We start from the raw sequence: 19,800 nt of genomic DNA, 5'->3' as shown, positions 1-19,800 counted from the left end.
CATCTAGAACTAAAAACTAGTTCGAATTAGCATTTTGCTAATTCGAACTAGCATGTCCACACTGATTGGACGCAGGGGGCGCATTTAAGGGCAGCTGAAACTGGTTCCGGCAGGGCATCAGGTCAGTAGTTGCGTTGTGTGGCTGCAGCGACTGGTGGGACTGCATCGTCCTGGAGCGCTGGGAAGAACGACAGTGGACCCAGAACTTCAGGATGAGGAGGGACACCTTCCTGGAGCTCTGCGAGTGGCTCGCCCCTGCCCTGCGCAGAAGGGACACTCGCATGAGGCCCGCCATCCCCCTCCAGAAGCGGGTGGCCACGCCGGACAGCTACCGATCCGTCGGGAACCAGTTCGGCGTGGGGAGATCCACCATCGGAGCGGTGCTCATGCAGGTATGGCACTCATCGGCCACTGTGCCGGAGGGGAGGGGGGCTTCAAGGAGGGGATGGGCCGCCCCAGGGATAAAGGGGGGGTGGGAGGAGACGAAAGCGCCCCGCACTGGAGGGGTCGGGCTGTCCCGGCCGTACTACACACCGCCAGGGGGGTTGCTTCCGGAAGTGGGGCGCGGGGCACTGCCAGGGCACGAATGCTCCCAGCCACCCGGGCGCCCCACTGATTGGCGCTTTGTTGTGTCTCTCCGCAGATGGTCAGGGCCATCAACTGGGTGCTGCTCCGCAGGGTGGTCCGCCTCGCCGACCCGGACGCCGTCATCCGGGGCTTCGGCGCCCTCGGCTTCCCCAACTGCGGGGGGGGCCATCGACGGGACGCACATCCCCATCCGTGCCCCGGAACACCAGGCATCCCGTTACGTCAACCGCAAGGGGTACTTCTCCATCCTTCTGCAGGCCGTGTGTGACCACCGGGGACAGTTCACGGACATTAATGTGGGCTGGTCCGGCAAAGCACACGACGCCGGGTGTACCGCAACTCCTCTGTGTGCCAGCGGCTGCAGGACGGAACCTTCTTCCCCGACCGCCACATCAGGGTCGGGGACGTGGACATGCCCGTGTGCCTGGTGGGGGATGCCGCCTACCCACTGCAGCCCTGGCTCATGAAGCCCTACATGGGGCACCTCAATCCCTCCCGCCAGGCCTTCAATGCCAGGCTGACCAGGGCCCGCATCGTTGTGAAGGGGGCCTTTGGGCGACTGAAAGCCCGCTTTCGATGCCTCCTCACCCGTTTGGACCTGGCCGAGAACAACATCCCTCCCGTGGTGGCAGCATGTTGTGTGCTCCACAATTTATGTGAGAGAAAGGGGGAGGCTTTCCTGTCAGCCTGGATGGCTGAGGCTGACCGCATGGCTGGCCACTACGGTCAGCCCCGCACCGCCGCCGTCCAGGAAGCCCAGCAGGGGGCCGTCCGGATCCGGGAAGCCCTGCGGGAGAGCTTCCTGGTGGAGGAGGAGGACTGACCTCTCCCTGCATGCCCCACTGGGGCCTTCTTCCACCCTACCCCCCTTCCCCTTTCCCCTCCCTCCCTACTGTCAAATAAAGACACCTGTTTTTCAAACAAAAACGTCTTTTTATTTAACATAACTGGGGTGGGGGGAGGGAGGAAAGAGGGTGGGAGAGAGGAGGGGGAAACCTGGGACGAGGGAGCTGGAAGGGGAGGGAAGGGAGGAAGGGAAAGGAAAGCTCAGGGGTGGGGGTCCAGCTGCCTCTCCTGTCTCACAACACTGCGGGTCCGGGGGCGTTGGTGGGGAATGGTTGTGGAGGGGGGGGCAGGAGGGACGGGGGGTGTGGAGGAAGCAGGAGTGGGAGCAGGAGGAGGAGCAGGGGGAGCAGGAGGCGGAGCAAGGGGAGCAGGAGCCGGAGCAGGAGGAATTGGGAAGCGGTCGAGCAGGCTCTGGAGGTGGCCTCGCAGGGCATGGCCCTGCTCCTTCAGTGCCTCCAAGCTCCTCCGGCGCAGCCTCAGGTCCTCCTGGACCCAGTGGTCCTGGATGCGGAGCTGGTGCTCCAGGAACTGGAGGTGCCGCCTCTGGTAGTGCTCTTGGTTCCTGGCTCTCCTGCTGGCCCGGGCGCGGGCGGCTGCTGCAGGCGGGGTGGTGCACCCTGCAGTCCCAGGTGCTGCGGCTGTGGTGAAACAAGACCAGCAGTCAATTACCCCAGGGGCCCAGGTGTGTGAAACCCAGCTCCCCTCTGTAAGGCCAGGGCCCCTGCAGGATCCCCAGTTGCTGCTCCGTGGTGGGCAAAGCCCAGGCGCATGGTCCCTGGGCTCCCTCTCGCCCCAGCCCCCCGTACACATAAGGGGAGCACGATGGTACTCACATGTGGACGCCTCCCCGGCCTCGGACGACACAGGCGAGCGGCTCTGTGGGGTGCCTCGGGGGTCCTGGGTCCTGGGCAGGCTGCCGGCAGGCTCCTGGCTCTCGGAGCCCTCCTCCTCCTCCTCCTCCGTGTCTGGGAGCGGTCCCTCTGCCCCAGGGTCTATCACCTCCCGGGGGGCAGGGACGGCATGAGCCCCCAGGAGGCGGTCCAGAGCCTGGAAGTGGGAGCACGCCTCCGGGTCGGCCCCTGGCAGGCAGGCCCGGGAGTAGGACTGCCTCAAGTCCTTAATTTTACAGCGCACCTGCTCCCGGCTGCGCTGGTGGCCCCTGGCGGCCAGGCTGGCAGCCATGCAGCCATAGACTGCTGCGTTCCTGTGGCTAGTGCGGAGATCGTGGACATTGGAGGCTTCCCCCCAAACCTCGATGAGGTCCACGATCTCCGCACTAGACCACGCGTGCGCCCGCCTCTCGCGGCCCCGAGCAGGGTCCTGGGAGCCGCCAGGCTTGTCCCGGGAAGAGGGGGAGGGGTGGGGGGCATCGGGTCGCTGGCTCATGGGGTGTCAGCTTCTGGGTGTGCTGGCTGGGTGCTGGCAGCCTTGCAACTGGCACAAACTGTGTTGCCAGCCCGTGGCCCTTTAAAGGTTCCGGGGCCGGGAGGGGGGCAGACAAGTTTCCCTGGTGTTGGCCAGAGTGGCCACCAGGGAAAGCTGGGGCAGGCTAGCCTCCCACTAGTTCGAATTAAGGGTCTACACAGCCCTTAATTCGAACTAGTAAGTTCGAACTAGACTTAATCCTCGTGGAATGAGGTTTACCTAGTTCAAACTAAGCGCTCCGTTAGTTCGAATTAAGTTCAAACTAACGGAGCGCTAGTGTAGCGCCTATGAAAGTTAGTTTGAACTAACGTCTGTTAGTTCGAACTAACTTTGTAGTGTAGACATACCCTAAGAGCCAGAGCCAAGAGCCAGGAGCAAGGGGTGTGTATGTGTGACTGAAGTGATGCTGTGCTCTGGTTTTCCCCATTGTTGTAATAGCCCCCTGTAATAGCACATTGCCAGCTGACAGAATTTAGAGCAGCCTATGTTAATTGCATGGGAAAGGCATGACAAATTGGTCCCCAGAAACTCCTGGGATCAAGTGTGCACAGAGATGGTACCCAGCCATCTTGATTCAGTTCCCCACCATCATTGCTATCAGTTGTACCAAGCGTGCCTCTGCTGGACTCCAGGAGTAGGCCTAGGCATGAGCTTTGCATTCTCACCGTGGTGACATAATAGATTCTTTGAGGCCCATGATGAGTTGTTGTAAAAGTTTAAGTTTATATTTTTAGACTCGATTGACAAATTGACTAACATTGGCAGGGAGGGAAAACAACCATATATGGGGATGTGGAAAAGAGCCTTCCAAGATTAATCTTCTCAGGACAAGTGAGCTCATGTTTTGAATGAAGTATGAAATACGGCCCTGACAAAATGATATTTTCAGATTTTTTTCTCAGTTGTATAATCCCCCAGATAGTCAGTCATATTGACTGTCTTAAAAATATTCCTCAATTGCCTTCTTCTGGAGTGTTACATATAAAACTATGGATAAGTGCAGAAAGTTGGAAAGCTGGAAAAGTGTCTTTCAATATGAGGTTGCTCCATCTGTCTCTGGTGAGGTAATCCAAACCAACTTTTCTGAAACATTAAGAAAACTTATTAATAACTTCCTCCTGGTGGTTACAGTCAGTATGCTAGAAATCACAAGATGAGAATAACTCTTGCACAACGGAGAAAGTCTGGTGGTGGCAAGTATGGTTAATGGTGGCAGGGCCGTTTCTACCAATATGCAAAATATGCTGCATAGGACACCGAGGAATTTGGGCACCACACAGCTGTATGCTGCATATGCAGTGCCGGCTCTGGGAGCCAGCTCCATATTGCAATACACCCCAAGGCAGGCTGCACCCAGCTGCTGCTCACCAGTCATTTACTCTTCTGGAAGAAGGGGAAACTGCCGCTTGTGTCTGGCTGGCTGCACGGTTGCCCCCTGCTCCATCTCAGGCTCACAGCTCATGCCACTCCCTGCCTGGCCCCACAAGTCCCACCTGCTCCATACAGCTCTGGACCTGCCTCCACAGCTCCAGTGCCCATGCCCTGCCCATTAGGGAAGACTCCCCTGCCCCGTGGAGCCCTGCCCCCCCAATGGGGGTATATGCAGTGCTCAGGATGAGTATTGCACCAGAATTGGCAAAGACAACCCTGACTGGTTGCGATGGGACTGGAAAAATTCTACTATGACACCCTGGATGAATAAATGGCCTTTTAAAGTTCTTGAGTATTTCCTGTGTATGGAAAATTAGAGACTGAAAAGATGAAGGATGACATAGAGGGATGATTGACCATCTCATAGGAACTTCAAAATTAGCTCTAATTTTGCCAGTGTGACTCTTGCCTTGACTCCTGCACTCCCCCACTCACAGCCCCCTGGTCTAATGGACCCAAGCAAAAGTGAGGCCAGGACATAAGGTGCAGGAGCAGGTTGAAAGTGAGGGTGCAGGGTCTGGCAGAATGTAGGGTGCAGGCTACGGGTGGGAGGCAGGGTGCATGAGTGGGCTGGAGGAGAAGCGAGGGTAAAGTCTGGTTGGGAGGAACTGTGCATGAGTGAGCTGGAGGAGAGTAGTCTGGGTGTCAGGTAGGCTGCAGCAGTGGACTGCGGGGTCTGGGTGGGAGGTAGGGTGCAGGAGCAGGCTAGAGGTAGGCGTGTGGGGTCTGAAAGTGAGGGTGCGGGAGCACAGTTAGGGTGAGGAGTCTGGGCAGGAGGAGGGGTCAGGAGGTGGCTGGGGATGCAGGTCTAGGAGGGAGAGTGTGAGAGCACACTGGGAGTGGGGGTGTGAAGTCTGGAAGGGAGGGAGGTGCTGGAGTGTTGTGTGGGTGCAGAGGATGGATAGGAGGGGCAGGGGATGGGTGCACCAACTTGATGCAGCTCTGGGGGGAGGGGAGTGCATGTGGCTCTGCGTAGCTTTATTAATTGCAGGGAAGTGCCTCCCACTGGCACCTCCCCCTGCTGCTCCTATTGGCCACTATTTGGCCAATGGGAACAATGTGGGGGCAATGCCTGCATGGAGCATTTCCCTGCAGCACGCAGGAGCTGCTTCCTCCCCCATTCCAGGGAGAGCCCACTGGCCTGGATTGGGCCCTTGAGGCTCAGGGTTCCCCCTTGCAGCGGGGAGGTGGTGCTGGTGCTCCAGCCATGGCTCCCCCACATGTGGCTGGAGCACTAGTGTCAGCCTGCACTCCTGTTGGGGGAGGGGACAAGCCCTGAACCTTGGAGGCTGGATCAAGGCAAACTGGATCTGGCCCATATGCCGTAGGTTCTCCACTCCTGGTTTGGAGGGTCTGTGAGCAGCCAGTGTCAGGGACTGCATATCACAGGGGAACTATTCAAAGATATTCAAGGATTGGCACTATATTGGCATGCACCTAGGCTGTGTCTAGACTGGCAAGTTTTTCTGCAAAAGCAAGTGCTTTTGCGGAAAAACTTGCCAGCTGTCTACACTGGCCGCTTGAATTTCCGCAAGAACACTGACGATCTCATGTAAGAAATCAGTGCTTCTTGCGGAAATACTGTGCTGCTCCCGTTCGGGCAAAAGGGCCAGTGTAGACAGCTCAGATTTGTTTTGTGCAAAAAAAGCCCCGATTGCGAAAATGACAATCGGAGCTTTTTTGCGCAAAAGCACGTCTAGATTGGCACAGACGCTTTTCTGCAAAAAGTGCTTTTGCGGAAAAGCATCTGAGGCAATCTAGACGCTCTGTTCTGAAAATGCTTTTAATGGAAAACTTTTCCGTTAAAAGCATTTGCGGAAAATCATGCCAGTCTAGACGTAGCCCTAGTGTTAACCTCTCTGGTGGGAAAAGAACTGACATAAACCCAGAAGAGGATGCTTGAATGGCCAAAGCACTGACAGTGTCAGCAAGCCGACACCCAGATACCCCAAGACTTCGTCTCATAGGATACAGGGGTACATGGTGACTCACAGTCCTGGGTGCCCCAACAACTCTTCCACTACTCTTCCTGCTGCTGCATGTGAAGAATCCTCAAACTGCACCATGATGGTTCTCTGTAAAGTGTCAGAATGAAAATGGAACCTCTTAACTCCCCGGAGCTGCTCCTTGTGTGTATTTAGAGTCGCATCTGCTGATTCTAGTGTCAAATGTAAATGTTTAGTATATTTGACTCGTTAGCCCTGCAGAGCCACTATAGCTAAGAGGGAGTGAACGAAATTCTGCTCCATCTGTGCATCATGAAGAAAACTGGTTGCTAAATTCCAGTTACATATATAATCAGTTAGCCCTGTGCAGCCCCAAAGAAGGCAAATAGATATTACACAGTTGTTGGTGCAGGTATAATCTATAGATAATGAAGTTGCACTTGCACAGAGATAATTTGGCCTCCAAAACCTTTATTACTGGTGATAATATTAGAAAAAACTGCTTGACCCTCAGCTCTCAGGCTGAGTGGGTAGGGTTGTTTAGAAAAGGAAATGGATTTAATTGTAAACGGGGAACATTTGATTTGGAAATTATTGAGAGACAGTAACTCATGATGGTACTTTCCACAAATTGTTTAAATGTCATCATGTTAAGTTATTTTCCTTCATTCTGACCAGAATTGAAATGGGATGTTTACTATTTCCATATCCATAAACCTCTACAGCGTACACAGAAAAACAAATCTTCCTATTACAGAAAACTGCTCATCATTCAAAGATAGCTCTCAAGGGTGTTGCACACAAATGTGCTTGTCCAATTCGTTCCTGCCATTATAACAGTTACGCACACAAATGATGAGTTAGGTATCTAATTGGTCGTTTGACATGGATGTCTGGTAACCAGCTATTTGCTGCTGAGCTTATGAAAATCAAGTATGACCAATGTGTCTTGATTAAGCCAGTAATGATTTTCAATTTTCAGTGCATATTATGAAAGATTATAAATCAGAAGTAAATTGACATATTTGTACCATTTGGTCCTAGTTATTTTTTCCATCATCCGTATGTCCTAAAATCTAATACACCACTCTGAAATGTTTGCTGCAGACACTGGTTTCAAGTCTGAGGGATGCTACACTATTTCATCCAAACTGTGTAACTCCGGTTGGTTTGGTAGCCATCTTTCCGAACTGATGATATGTGAGCCTTCTTCCTTTCATGTGAATGCCACAAATTCCTTTGTGTGTGTGGAAAGCAAGCAAAGCTTGCTCACAATATTAAGTTTCAGAAACATGGGGTTACTGTGTTATTTTTACTCAACTAAATCATCAGGTTGTTTTCAATCACATAATTTTGAGCCAAGCTGAGGCCTTGTCTACATTTACTGGGAGATTAGCACTGCAGGGATCAATCCCCCTGGGTCGATTTAGCAGGTCTAGTAAAGACCCACTAAACCAGCCACTGATTTTGCTCTCCTTGACTCCAGTACTCTGCATGATCGAGACACGTAAGGGGGTTGCCACAGTAATTTGATCTAAGGTGTTTCGACTCTAGCTACACTATTCACGTAGCTGGATTTGCATACCTTACTTCAACATTGCCCCCAAGCATAGTCCTGGACTGAGTTTTCCCCCATGAAACTAATTCACAACCATGGTGGATTTTCTTCTGCGACATGAATTTCCAGTGTTGCTGATGAACTATTACACTGTCAACCACTGATGCAAACTAGGGGAGTGGATATAGAGTAAAAAAATTAAGTTATCTCCATTGAGCTTTTTAAATGACCTTTTCAATGAATGTACTGAAAGCATAAAGTGCCCAACTGGCAGATATAAAATCCTCAATTTAACCACCAAAATGTATAGTATAGGGAGCAACAACAAAGCATCATCCCACACTTCAAATCTTTAAACCTGCTTCACCCCTGATCAGGAGAGAACTTTCCTAAGGATAAGCAAATAGGTCCTTCTTGACTTCTTTCACTTTTTGACTTCTTTTGATGAAACTGTCAATAAGACAGCAAACTGTGATGTGGACAGCTTTCCCTAGGAGAACACAGACTACTAATTAATTGTAAACAGGCCACTGAGCAGCCATGAAATGCTAAATGATTCGCTGTCACTGCTGATTTAGGCTGAGTTTGTACCCATGCAGGTCCTATAGCTCATTACCAAATTCTAGAGCTATCTGGCCCAGAAACGCATCATTCCTTTTGGAATGCCTGACTTTCTCCAAGTGGCTGTCTCCTCAGCCAGCATAAATATGAATGCCAGAGTGGTCACATGCTCAGAAAAATCATAAACTTCACAGTGACAGAAACCAGGAGGGAAGCCAGGTGAATTATTCCAACTGCCCTGTTCTGTACAGTCTAAGGATGTTAAGGGCTAGTCAACTAGTTGACTATCGGATAAGCAAATGCTTATCAGATAGTTGAGTTGACTAGTCACTCCCCTCCACCTTGCTGCCTCTGTCATATAAGGGGGGGGGGGAGATGGGATACTTCAAAGTGGCAGCACTGCACTGAGCCCGGGATCAGCTGTATGGCGCTTCCTCTTTAAAAAGCCACCACGGCATTTCAAAGCGGCAGCACTGTGTGGAGCACGGGGTCAGCTGGGGACTCCCTAGCTGACCCCAGGCTCCATGTGGCATTTCCATGGAACCCAGGATCAGCTGGGGATTCTTGTACATTTCAAAGCTGGCATGCCACATGCAGCCTCGGGCCAGAAAAGAGTCCAGCTGACTCCGGGCTCCACACAGGTGCTTCTGCTTTGAAATGCACAAGATTCCAGGGACTCTTGGCCCCCCACTGCATGTGGGAGTTCCAACTTTGAAATGCACATTTCCCAGGAGGAATGCGGAAGTGCCTATCAACTAGTTGAGTAGTCGATGGAAATTCCTTGACTAGTAAATTAATCGATATTTAACATCCTTAGTACAGTCCCTTGAAGTTCGGGGCATTGGCTACTGTCAGAGACAGGATACTAGGCTGGATGGGCAAATGGTCTGTTGGCTATTCTTATGTTCTTATAATTTCAAAGTGAATGAAAAACTGGAAGGAACAGAATTTAATCTATACTGCATTTTATGTATACATTATTTCCAAATGCAGTATATTAACCCTGTTCTACCATGTGACATCCAAAAATTCTTTAAGGAAAGTACAGTTTTAAGACATTTTTTTGGAGAAATATATATATATATATATAATTTGTTGCACTATCCTATGCAATGGGTAAGCAATACAGGCTCCTGCATCTGGACAAATGTGTGCAGAGGCTTTGATAGTATTAAATACCAGTTGGGTAAGGGTTAACTTAAAAACTGCCAGCACTTTTAAAAATAAAACTGAGTGATATTGCAGACACATCATCAGCTTGGACCAAGTACAGGTATCCAGAGCTCCAGTTAAATAATTGGAATCAGATGCACTCCTCTCCCACCCCAGCCCAATGCATTTTGGTTGCTGTAGCAACTTGCTCCCCTTGCCTCTTTTCTGATATCATGCTTGGACAGCCTTACTTCAAAATGTAGGGACAGTGGCTGGGATAAGGAGGTGAGATGCCTGGAAATACAGACTGTGAACTCGCTCTCTGGGTTTGAGGAGATTTATGTTTGAATTCAAACTCCAAGAAAGCAGTTCCTATGGCAGTGGTCCTCAGTCTTTCCAGACCACTGTGCCCCTTTCAGGAGTCTGATTTGTGTACCCCCAAGTTCTACCTCACTTAATAACTACTTGCTTACAAAAATCAGACATAAAAATACAAAAGTGACATAGCATACTACCGTTTCTCATTTTTACCATGTAATTTATATATTTATATACAGGGCTTGCCAAGCAGCGGCGAGCCCTAATTGCCAGCCACGCAGTTTCGTGCGGTTCTGCGCATGCGCAGATCACTCTGCGCCGGCTCTTCCGGGTTGTAATCTACTCGCCACGGGACAGTAGATTACATTATTTGTCGAGCACTGTTTATATATATGAGTGTGTTTTATCTGTCTGTGAGTCCTTTTGTTCAAGAACTCCTAAATGGGAAGATCTAGGGGCACCACATTTGGTATGCAGCTTCTTCTTACCCTCACTTAAAGAAAGGTCATAGTTTGGTTGTGCCAGGAAAATAGGAAGTGCTGGGAATGAGACTGTTTTCCAAAACATGGAAAGGGGGGGACAGAGGATATGTCTACACTACAGAGTTATGTCGGAAAACACTTTTCCTACAAAACCTGAGTTATGTCCACATTCCAATCGTGTTCTTTCAAAAGTCAATCAAAAGAACAGAGGGGTTTTCCTGATGTTGGTAAATCCTCTTTCTATGAGGAAGAAGCCTTTTTCCGAAAGAGCCCTTTCAGAAAAAGGCGTGTGTGGACAGGGAAGAGGAAGTTCTTTCGAAAGAAAAGGAAAGAGGAAAAGGCAAAGGTGTCCTTGTGGCCATTCTGCCCATAGTAATCACGGCTTAAATGTGAGATAGTATCCATTCATCTTTCAAAAAAGCAGATCACTTTTTCAAGCGCTTTGGCCGTGTGGACACTCTCTTTCGGAAGAAGTTTTTTCGGAAGATCTCTTCCGGAAAAATGTGTTCCGAAAGAAGCCTGCAGTCTAGACATAGCTGGAGAGGAGGGACACGATGCTCACAGAGACCTCTGGGGACAGCGAGTGCAGGGGATAGCTATGCTGCAGAGTGCCCACTGGGGTCAGGTGCATCAGTAAGGGTATGTCTACACTACAAAGTTAATTCGAACTAATGGACGTTAGTTCGAATTAACTTTGATAGGCGCTACACTAGTGCTCCGCTAGTTCGAACGTAATTCGAACTAGCGGAGCGCTTAGTTCGAACTAGGTAAACCTCATTCCACGAGGACTAAACCTAGTTGGAACTTACTAGTTCGAATTAAGGGGTGTGTAGCCCCTTAATTCGAACTAGTGGGAGGCTAGCCCTCCCCAGCTTTCCCTGGTGGCCACTCTGGGCACCACCAGGGAAACTTGTATGCCCCCCTCCCGGCCCCGGAGCCCTTAAAGGGGCACAGGCTGGATACGGTGCCCGTGCCAGGTGCAAGCCTGCCAGCACCCAGCCAGCAGACCTGCACCTGGCACGCCATGAGCCAGCCACCCGATGCCCCCCAGCCCTCCACCTCTTCCCGGGACCAGGCTGGCGGCTCTCGGGAGCCTGGCCAGGACCGCAATAGGTGGGCACCCGCCTGGTCTAGTGCAGACATCATGGACCTCGTCCACGAACTCCGCACTAGGCACAGGAAAATGGCCGTCTAGGGCAAGTGAGCTGCCAGCCTGGCCACCCAGGAGCAGGTTTGCATGAAAATCAAGGTGGTCCATTGAGACCCCCGACCCTGAGCCCTGAGCTTAGAATGACCATACTGGGTCAGACCAAAGGTCCATCTAGTCCAGTAGCCTGTCTGCCGACAGCAGCCAACTCTAGGTACCCTGGAGGGGATGGACCAAAGACAGTGACCAAGCCATTTGTCTTGTGCCATCTATCTCCAGCCTTCCACAAACTTTGGGCAGGGACACCATTTCTACCCCCTGGCTAATACCACTCCATGGACCCAACCTCCATGAATTTATCTAACTTCTCTTTAAACTCTGTTCTAGTTCTAGCCTTCACAGCCTCCTGCAGCAAGGAGTTCTACAGGTTGACTCTTTGCTTTGTGAAGAAGAACTTTCTGTTACTAGTTTGAAGCCTGCTACCCATTCCTTTCTTTTGGTGTCCTCTAGTCCTTCTATTATGGGAACTAATGGAGAACTTTTCTTTATGTACCCTCTCCACACCACTCTTGCTTTTATAGACCTCTATCATATCCCCCCTCCGTCTCCTCTTCTCTAAGCTGAAAAGTCCCAGTCTCTTTAGCCTCTCTTCATATGGGACCTGTTCCAAACCCCTGATCATTTTAGTTGCCCTCCCCTCTCCCAGCCTCTCTCTTCCCCTCTCCCACCTCCTTTTCCCAGTCTCCCCCAGTTTTGTTCAATAAAGAGAGTTTCTGTTTTTTAACACACGTTTTCTTTATTTTGTACATCAGGAAGGGGGGCTAGGGAAGGGTAAGTGGAAGGAGGTGAGGGAGGAATGGGGTACGCGCCCCCGATGGGGAGGACTGGGCTGGCTCTGCGGGCTTCTCGGGGTGGAAGTTCTCCTGCACTCCCCCGATTGCCCCTTCTCCCCGGACGGCAGCCTGTGGCAAGTGCAGCCGGGGTGATGGCCGAGTGCTGTGATGTGCCGAGTGTGGGCACTCAGGGCACTCCAAGCCAGGACTGCTTTGCAAGCGGGGAACCCTGAGAACTGTCTGTCCGGGGTGGGGGTCGGGTCCCTTTAAGCACAGCCCCCGGCTAGCCTGAGGCAGCAGCTCCACGCTCTAAGTCCTCATCTGATGCCCTGCCGGCACTGCTTCCGGCCATCCTTAACCTCTGTTCAGGGTCCACTCTGTGTGGACATGCTAGTTTCAATGAGCAAAACGCTAATTCGAACTAGTTTTTAAGTCTAGCTGCGCTAATTCGAATTAGCTTAGTTCGAATGAACTAATTCGAACTAAGTTAGTTCGAATTAGCACTGTAGTGTAGACATACCCTAAGACAATGGCGAGCTGCAGACAGGGCTCTGCATGTCGCTGGCCAATGGAGTGAGAAAGTAGCCCCCCTGTCCAAGATAGCCCCCTCACCCACACTCCCCTCCCAAGGAAAGCCTGGGAACCAGGCCCAAATCCTTCTGGAGGACAGGCCTCTCTCCTTCCCTGAAGAGATGCTAGAGCCAGGAACCATGACCCAGCCCCGGATAGGCTTCAGTAGGGCCATGGAGCCCAGGGCTGGCCCCGGACTTTCACGCACATGCCTCACAGAGAGCCTGCAGACCATGGGGACCCTGCTGGAGGCTGGACTCCTTCCCCATGTACAGCCTCCAGGCTGCAGGGTGTAGGGAGAGCGGCTTCCAGAGCCGACCCCCAGAGCTCACCCCGTCAGACTCGCTGACGGGCAGGGCCAGCTGCTACAACCTTGCCCTTTCACCCCACATCCACAGACAGGCTGCAGGTAATGGGAGGGCTGCTGCAGGCTGAGGGATCCCCCCTCCCCAGAGCTTTGTCCCTCCATGGACCATCTGCAGGCTGGGAGCTCACCCCCACAACCTGCACAAGCTGGAAGCTGCTGGGGTAACTGCAAGCTTGGGCCAACCCCATGAGCCTACCCCACCTGGAGACAGGCTGCAGGGGGGGCACTGGAGGCCAGGGCCAGCCTACGGAGCCTTGTTGCCCCTGGCCCAGCCGCAGGGCATGGGAGACACCTGTATGCCCGCAACAGCATAGGACCCCTATCCACTCTGGACAGGCTCAGTGCAGGGGTGGCACCTAGAGGCCAGGATCATCCCCCACAGTGCAACCCCCACCCCTGGGAGTGCTGCATGGGGAGCGCAGGGCCCAACTGGCCTCTTGTGCCGCTTGCTCCCGCATGGCAGCCCGGCTGAGCGGTGCAGAAGTCAGCCGAGCGCCACGGCAGGAGGTAACAGCTCCGCCCAGAGGGAACAGCTGGGGGCGGGGCCTGGACAAGTGAGCATCTCTGATGTCAGGAAAGGGCGCCGGATTCAAAAGGAGGAAAGCGGAGCAGACATAGAGGACACAGAGGAGACAGAGAGGAGAACGGAGGATGTGGAGGACAGCGAGAGAGAGAGTGAGAGAGACGCAGCAGGAGGAGGAGAAGAGAATCACAGAGTGAGAGGCGGGAGGGGAGAAGAGAAAGAGAGAGACGGAGAGAGAGGCAGGAGGCAGACGAGAGCTGAGAGAGAGAGAGAGGGTGAGGCAGTAGGAAGAGAAGAGAGAGAGGCTGTTTGCGCTGCTTGCTCTTGCGTGGCAGCCTGGCTGAGCGGTGCCGAAGTCAGCCAAGCGCCACGGCGGGAGGTGAAGGGGGGCGGGGCAGTGATGTACACTGGGCAGGGCCTGGACGAGCATGCATCCCCGATTGGGACAGAGGAGAGCGGAGAGAGAGTGAGAGGCGGGGGGGGAGAAGAGAAAGAGAGAGACGGGGAGAGAGGCAGAAGGCGGAGGAGAGCTGAGAGAGAGGCGGAAGCAGTAGGAGGAGGAGAGAGAGAGAGAAAGAGACACAGAGCGAGATACCAGAGACTCAGGAGAGAAGACCGACGTGGAGGAGAGACCTGAAAATCCCATCTTATGACGGGCTAATCGGCTAGTATAATATAAAAGGCAGTGTACACCAGCCATTCGTGTGCCCTGGGCCCCACGAGTGCGCTGCCGACCCTGGGAGTGCAACGCATGTGCGGCTCTGCCTCTGGTCGCCCAGTGCATGTGCTGCCCCGCCCCAGGTATGCGGCCCATGCGTGGCCCCGCCCCCGGGCGTGCTGTGCGTGCAAGGCCCCACCCCTGGATGCTTGGCACGTGTGGCGCCGCCCCGGGCACGCGGAGCATGCGCGGTACTGCCCTTGCCTGGCCCGGCAGCCCTGCGCGGTGCCCCCTACAATGGGGCACCCCAGGCAGTCGCCTGGTTGGCCCGTACCTTGGGCTTGCTCTGGTGGCTAGAATAGGAGGACAGTAGAAATCCAAACTCCTGGGCTCTTTCCCAAGATATAGCCCTCATCTACTTTTTGGAGAAGTCACTTAAACTTCCTGGGCTTCAGATTACTCATCAATAAAATGGAAGAAATTATCCTTATGCCACAGGACAGATTGCTAGACTTAATACATGTTTGTAAAGTATTATGCAATCCTCAGAAGGAAGGGTCTATAGATGGGAAGAGAACTGTTATTTTTATGAATGAAAAGACATCAAGAAGAGATTTGCTCTCAGTATTTCCATTTTAAGTGAGTTGAAATCTGGCAAAAATCATGCAGATTTTAAACTAAAATACAGCAAGGGCACGCATTCTGACTTGACAGAACCTGAGAACCAAAAGATTGTGCTTCTCCTCTAACTCCCCAAGTATATCACTACTGCTATTGATAGTGTACTAAAAACCTAGGCAAGACATCATGCTCAGATAACATGTGTGATGAATTACAGACCCGCCTCCTCCTTCATTCATTTCAATGTTATTGTCATTTTAAAATGATGTTTTGATTAGAATCTTCTTTGACTACAACAAATAGGTATACTCACCTGTTATAATGGAAGTTCAAAAATACTGCAAGTTTGCTTAGCTATGTCTAGAAATCACATATAAATCAGAATGGTGTGCAGTCAATCCAGATAATCATCATTTTTCACATGTCTAATCTCATTTTTTCCATAGGCCCAATCCTGTAAACCCTTTGCATAACTCTACCATGCTTTAATGGGAACCCCATACATAAAAGGCGTACAGGATCAGACCATTCATGTCTTTATTTCTTTAAATATAAACCTGAAAGCCAAAGAATACATTCAGTCTTTTTTCACCCGCCCCACCAGGATTGCGTACAATACTTTCATGACTACATAGTACCCAGTCACACCATTACAGCACCAGAGTTGTATTTGGGCTACCATATCTAACTGCAATGTCATCCAATGCCAACATTTAGCTCCTTAGTATGAACTGAAGATGAAGGAAGCAAAATAATACAATCAGTAATAGGTTCATTGATCCAACCAGGTGGGTGTGACATGAATGAAGAGGCAAAGTCTAAGCAAACTGCACTGGCTGCGATGTAGACAGGAAGGGTAAAGAAGCCAAGCTAAGGTTGTTTGAGGATGCAGAAATATTGTGATGCTTTCCTTGTAATACAAAAGCCCTTTTCCTAACTTGCCCTTTTCCTGTTACCTGAACCCTTCTCTTCTTTTTTGGAAGAGAAGGGTAGTGAGCTACTAATGACCAATCAGCAGGGAGAGGTGGAGTTTATAACACTACATGCGTGGCCGACACAAACCTAACATAAACTTTCATATATAAGTGAACAAATACTGTTCCTAAAGGCACAAATGCTTAAATTAAATACACACACACACTATAAATTAATAGATTTTATCAGCCTGAGTTGGGATGTGGTGCCCTATACCTAAGTGTGGCAAAACCCCTAATAAATTATGTGTGTCATCCCAAATTAATGCCACTTGAACCTTCATTCCACACCGCACTATTAGACACATGAATTCTGAATATACCATGTATTACACACCCATACCCACAAGAGGAATGTTAGAGTGCTTAATTTTTTTTATTGGGACTATTTGTTGTATTTCTGTGTTCCTATAAAGCCAGATTCCTTAGTTACCATGAGTCCAACCTTATAGGGCTCAGAGACAGCTCACTAAATACATTATAAAATGCCTTTTTTATACAGAAACAATGCAGCTTTAAAGTCTGATATCTTGTGGCTCTGCAGGACTAGAAATGAGTGCTGTGCTGTCCCATTAATAAACAGAAATCTCCCTTTCCCAGAGATGAATAGCTCCTATTTCAAGCCCTATTGGACTGCAACATGTTTATGTTCAGAAAAGCTGTAACTGGCTCAGACCTTAATCTCACTTGTGGTAGGCCTCAGGCTGAAGTACTTTGGCTGGAGGAAGAACACTCTTGTGATACATGGATTTTTTTTTTTAAAAGGAGGTTGTTGGTAACAGTTGAGGGGTTGGATGTCAGAATGAATCTTGGGGAGATAGATTAGAGGGCCGAGGGCACGTAATGCAGCCCTAGCTGAATGATAACTAAATTTATCATGTCTGTGCAGTTTATCAGAGGGGCGGCACTTTCACGTTTATGGTATATATTATACCATTCGTGTACAAACACTTGTTCATATACACACACTTGCAAACTCATGCATGACACATACATATACAGTTACAACCTCACTTCTGTATATAGACATAACATAACACAAAGATATGCTCACAAATTCATGTATACACACAAAGTTTTAATGCCCACATAAATAGTCACACAATCTCATTTACAATGAGAAACTGATGCAGCAATATCAGAAAAAAATGACCATTACAATATGTTCAGGATCCTGCTTAGCTTCCGCATTTGGAGTCAGCTGCCAATTTAAACAGAAGCTAGGGAAATAAATTGAATTTCATGACCTCTTGGTGGAGCCGTTTTCCATGTGTCTTACTTATTTCTTTATTTGAGGATCTCACCTCATTGTGGGCTTATAGATTCAGGAGTGGCAGCAAGTTTACAAGTTCTGAAGGGCTTTTACAAAAAAATGGAGCCTGTGACTCCTCACTATCTGCTCAGCTGTTCCAAAAGAACTGACTTTGCCTAATACCATAAATACATTCCATCTCGCAGGGTTCTGGTGATCTGAAAGGTGATTTGTGGCTTCCAATATAATCTGAATGCTCCAATGGAGTTGGAAGTTGTGTATACATGGCTGTATACCTATCAGTATTATTCCCCTGAAGTATTTCAATAAATGGTGTGCAGGTACTCCTTGTGGTGCTAGAAGTATGTGACAGTGCAGACTGTATTCAATGTCTACAAGTTTTGGGTCACCCCATCAGTGACTAACAAAAATGCCCCCGGAACCTAAACCCTGTCTGTGGATGTGCATAAACTCTGGGATGTTTGAGATTCAGAGCTGCATCCTGCATTTGCTCCTTCCAGATGAGGTATTAAGAGTACCCCTGAGTGCAGGGAAGAGTCCTCTTCCAAGAGCAACTGCTGATCTCAGATCAACATCCTGTACTCCACCTGGGGGGAAATGTCCACTGTACTGTATTCTGCTCCCCTGGCTCGGGAACTGACAGTGGAAGCCTTATTACCATGAGTTGCCCAAAGCTGAGCAAGAAGGGTTACAAATTCAGTCCATCCTCTACAAGGAAAGCGCCCCTGAAATACCCAACGGGAAATACCCAACGATGAACGGAAGCAAGAAGACCCACCGCACTAATATGGACGCTGCTTAGGCACAAATGCACTTTCCTTAGAGAGGAGAGCGGCTATGCATAGCCCCCCCTTTACTCCTAGGTACTCTCGACCCCTTTGTGCGCGCTCCAGCGACAAGCGCGTCCAATTCCACCACGATCCGCCTGCAAAGTTACCACCGACCCCACCACAAGAGCGGGGCCAGACAACGGCCTCGGGATACGCAGGCGGAGAAGGCGCCTGCAAACCCTCCTGATGGAGTCTCGGTCCGAGTGACTTCGTCGCTTGGCTCCCAGCGCCCTGCCCGTTCCCTCCCAGGGCGTTTCCCCGCCCGCGGGGCACAGGGAACCTGGCACCAGAAGCGCGCAGGGAAGCCCCCCCCAGCCAGTCCCTGTGCCCGGGCCAGCGCGGCGCGGAGCTCTCCGCCGGCGCGGCCAGACAGCAGGGGCGCCTCGAACAAAGCCAACAGAAGGGTCCTTGTTAGCGGGCTGCTCCCGGGCGGGGGCGAGGGGCGGGCGGGGGCGGGGGCTCTCCCTGCCCGTCTCCTCCTCCTGCCCGGGGCCCGCCGCCGGGCCCCCGCTGGGGACTTCAGCTCACTTGCGAACTCTCGTCGCGGCCGCCGCTGCCTCCGGCCCGCAGCGACTTTCCGGCGGCTCGCGCCAGTGCCGGGGGAAGGCGAGCTCGCTCCGCCGCGCGGGGCTGCCCTGGACCCGACGCGAGCCTCCCGCGCCTGGCCCCCTGCCGCCCAGCGAGCGCGGATGGTGCCCGGGCTGCAGCCCATCCCGCCGGGCCGTCCCCGGGAGCAGCGCGCCGGCCCCGGGCTGGGTAAGGAGCGTTCGCGTGCTCGGCCGCCGCCGCTTTTGTTCCTCGATGGGGCGCGGATGCCCGCGCGGGCTCAGACCAGCACGACAGTGCGGGGGGAGGCGCCGTCCAGCTGCGCCCCGGGGACTGGGGGGAGGGGGGAAGAGAGCTGGAAACGTGTTCCGAGGAGCGTCCCCCCCGCCCGAAAAGCGAGTACGGGAGGGGGGGGGGGAGAGCCGGGCTGGGGGCAGCCGCGGAGCGCGGCCCCTGCTCTGTCTGTCTGTCTGTCCCACAGCTCCCGCGTGCGCCCAGCGCTCCCCGGGACCAGACAGGACGGGCAGGAGGAAAGGAGGGAGCAGAGCCAAGAGCACGCGAGGGCGGGGGGGGTCCCCGGGAGCGAGAAGCCGGGTTGAGCTTTGCAGAGGCCACGCTACAGGCGGGAGTCAGCGGCATGAAACAGAAAGCGGAGACCCAAAGCAAGGCTGCTTTGGAGGCTCAGGCTGCAAAGCCGGGAGCAGTGGTTGCAGCCCTGGCCGGGCAGGAGGCTTTGCACTGCTTGGCCCTCCAGCTGTGGGATGCGATTCGGGAAAACTTGTGCGTGTGCAACGCGGCCTGTTCAGCTGGAAGTTCCAGAATGTAATTGCCAGCAGATTTAAAATGAAGCAGCATTGCTGGGAGTGAAAGGCAGCTCAGAGGACCAAGCTAAACTGCTTGCCTTGAATATGCTGGGCAGGGCTAATTTACCGCAGGCGAGGATCTGGCATGTTACCTATCTTTATCTCATTACAGTGAAAATACATTCACTGGAATTAAAAAGAAGACTGACTCACCTGTCCAGGTAGATGGAAACAAAGGGACGGGTCTAGGTATGGTTTCTTTTTCCATGATATGAAGAATAGGGAATTGCAGCTATATCGGAAACTTGGTGGTCAGTCTGTCAACACTAGTACAGTATCCTGTTTCTG

At 51.8% G+C, this 19,800-nt stretch overlaps 1 protein-coding gene across 4 annotated transcripts in view; it reads left to right on the top strand.

Moving 5' to 3' along the window:
* Positions 1-18,063: 18,063 nt before the first annotated feature.
* The window catches only part of CHST3 (carbohydrate sulfotransferase 3), a 62,541-nt gene continuing 60,804 nt past the window's right edge, over positions 18,064-19,800 (top strand). For 2 of the 4 annotated variants that reach the window (XR_012905598.2, XM_075934947.2), the window contains exon 1: positions 18,064-18,859. The gene's annotated coding sequence lies outside the window, so the exon portion shown is untranslated. Of the gene's footprint in view, positions 18,860-18,970; positions 19,702-19,800 lie in introns of those variants that run through there. The other 2 variants (XM_075934948.2, XM_006121499.4) reach the window with 2 other exon arrangements.

This window comes from Pelodiscus sinensis, chromosome 8 (assembly GCF_052426305.1).
Source record: "Pelodiscus sinensis isolate ZL-2025 chromosome 8, ASM5242630v1, whole genome shotgun sequence".
Lineage (NCBI taxonomy): Eukaryota > Metazoa > Chordata > Testudines > Trionychidae > Pelodiscus > Pelodiscus sinensis.
Note: the sequence above shows the minus strand (reverse complement) of the source record. Positions and strands in the feature narration are given on the sequence as shown.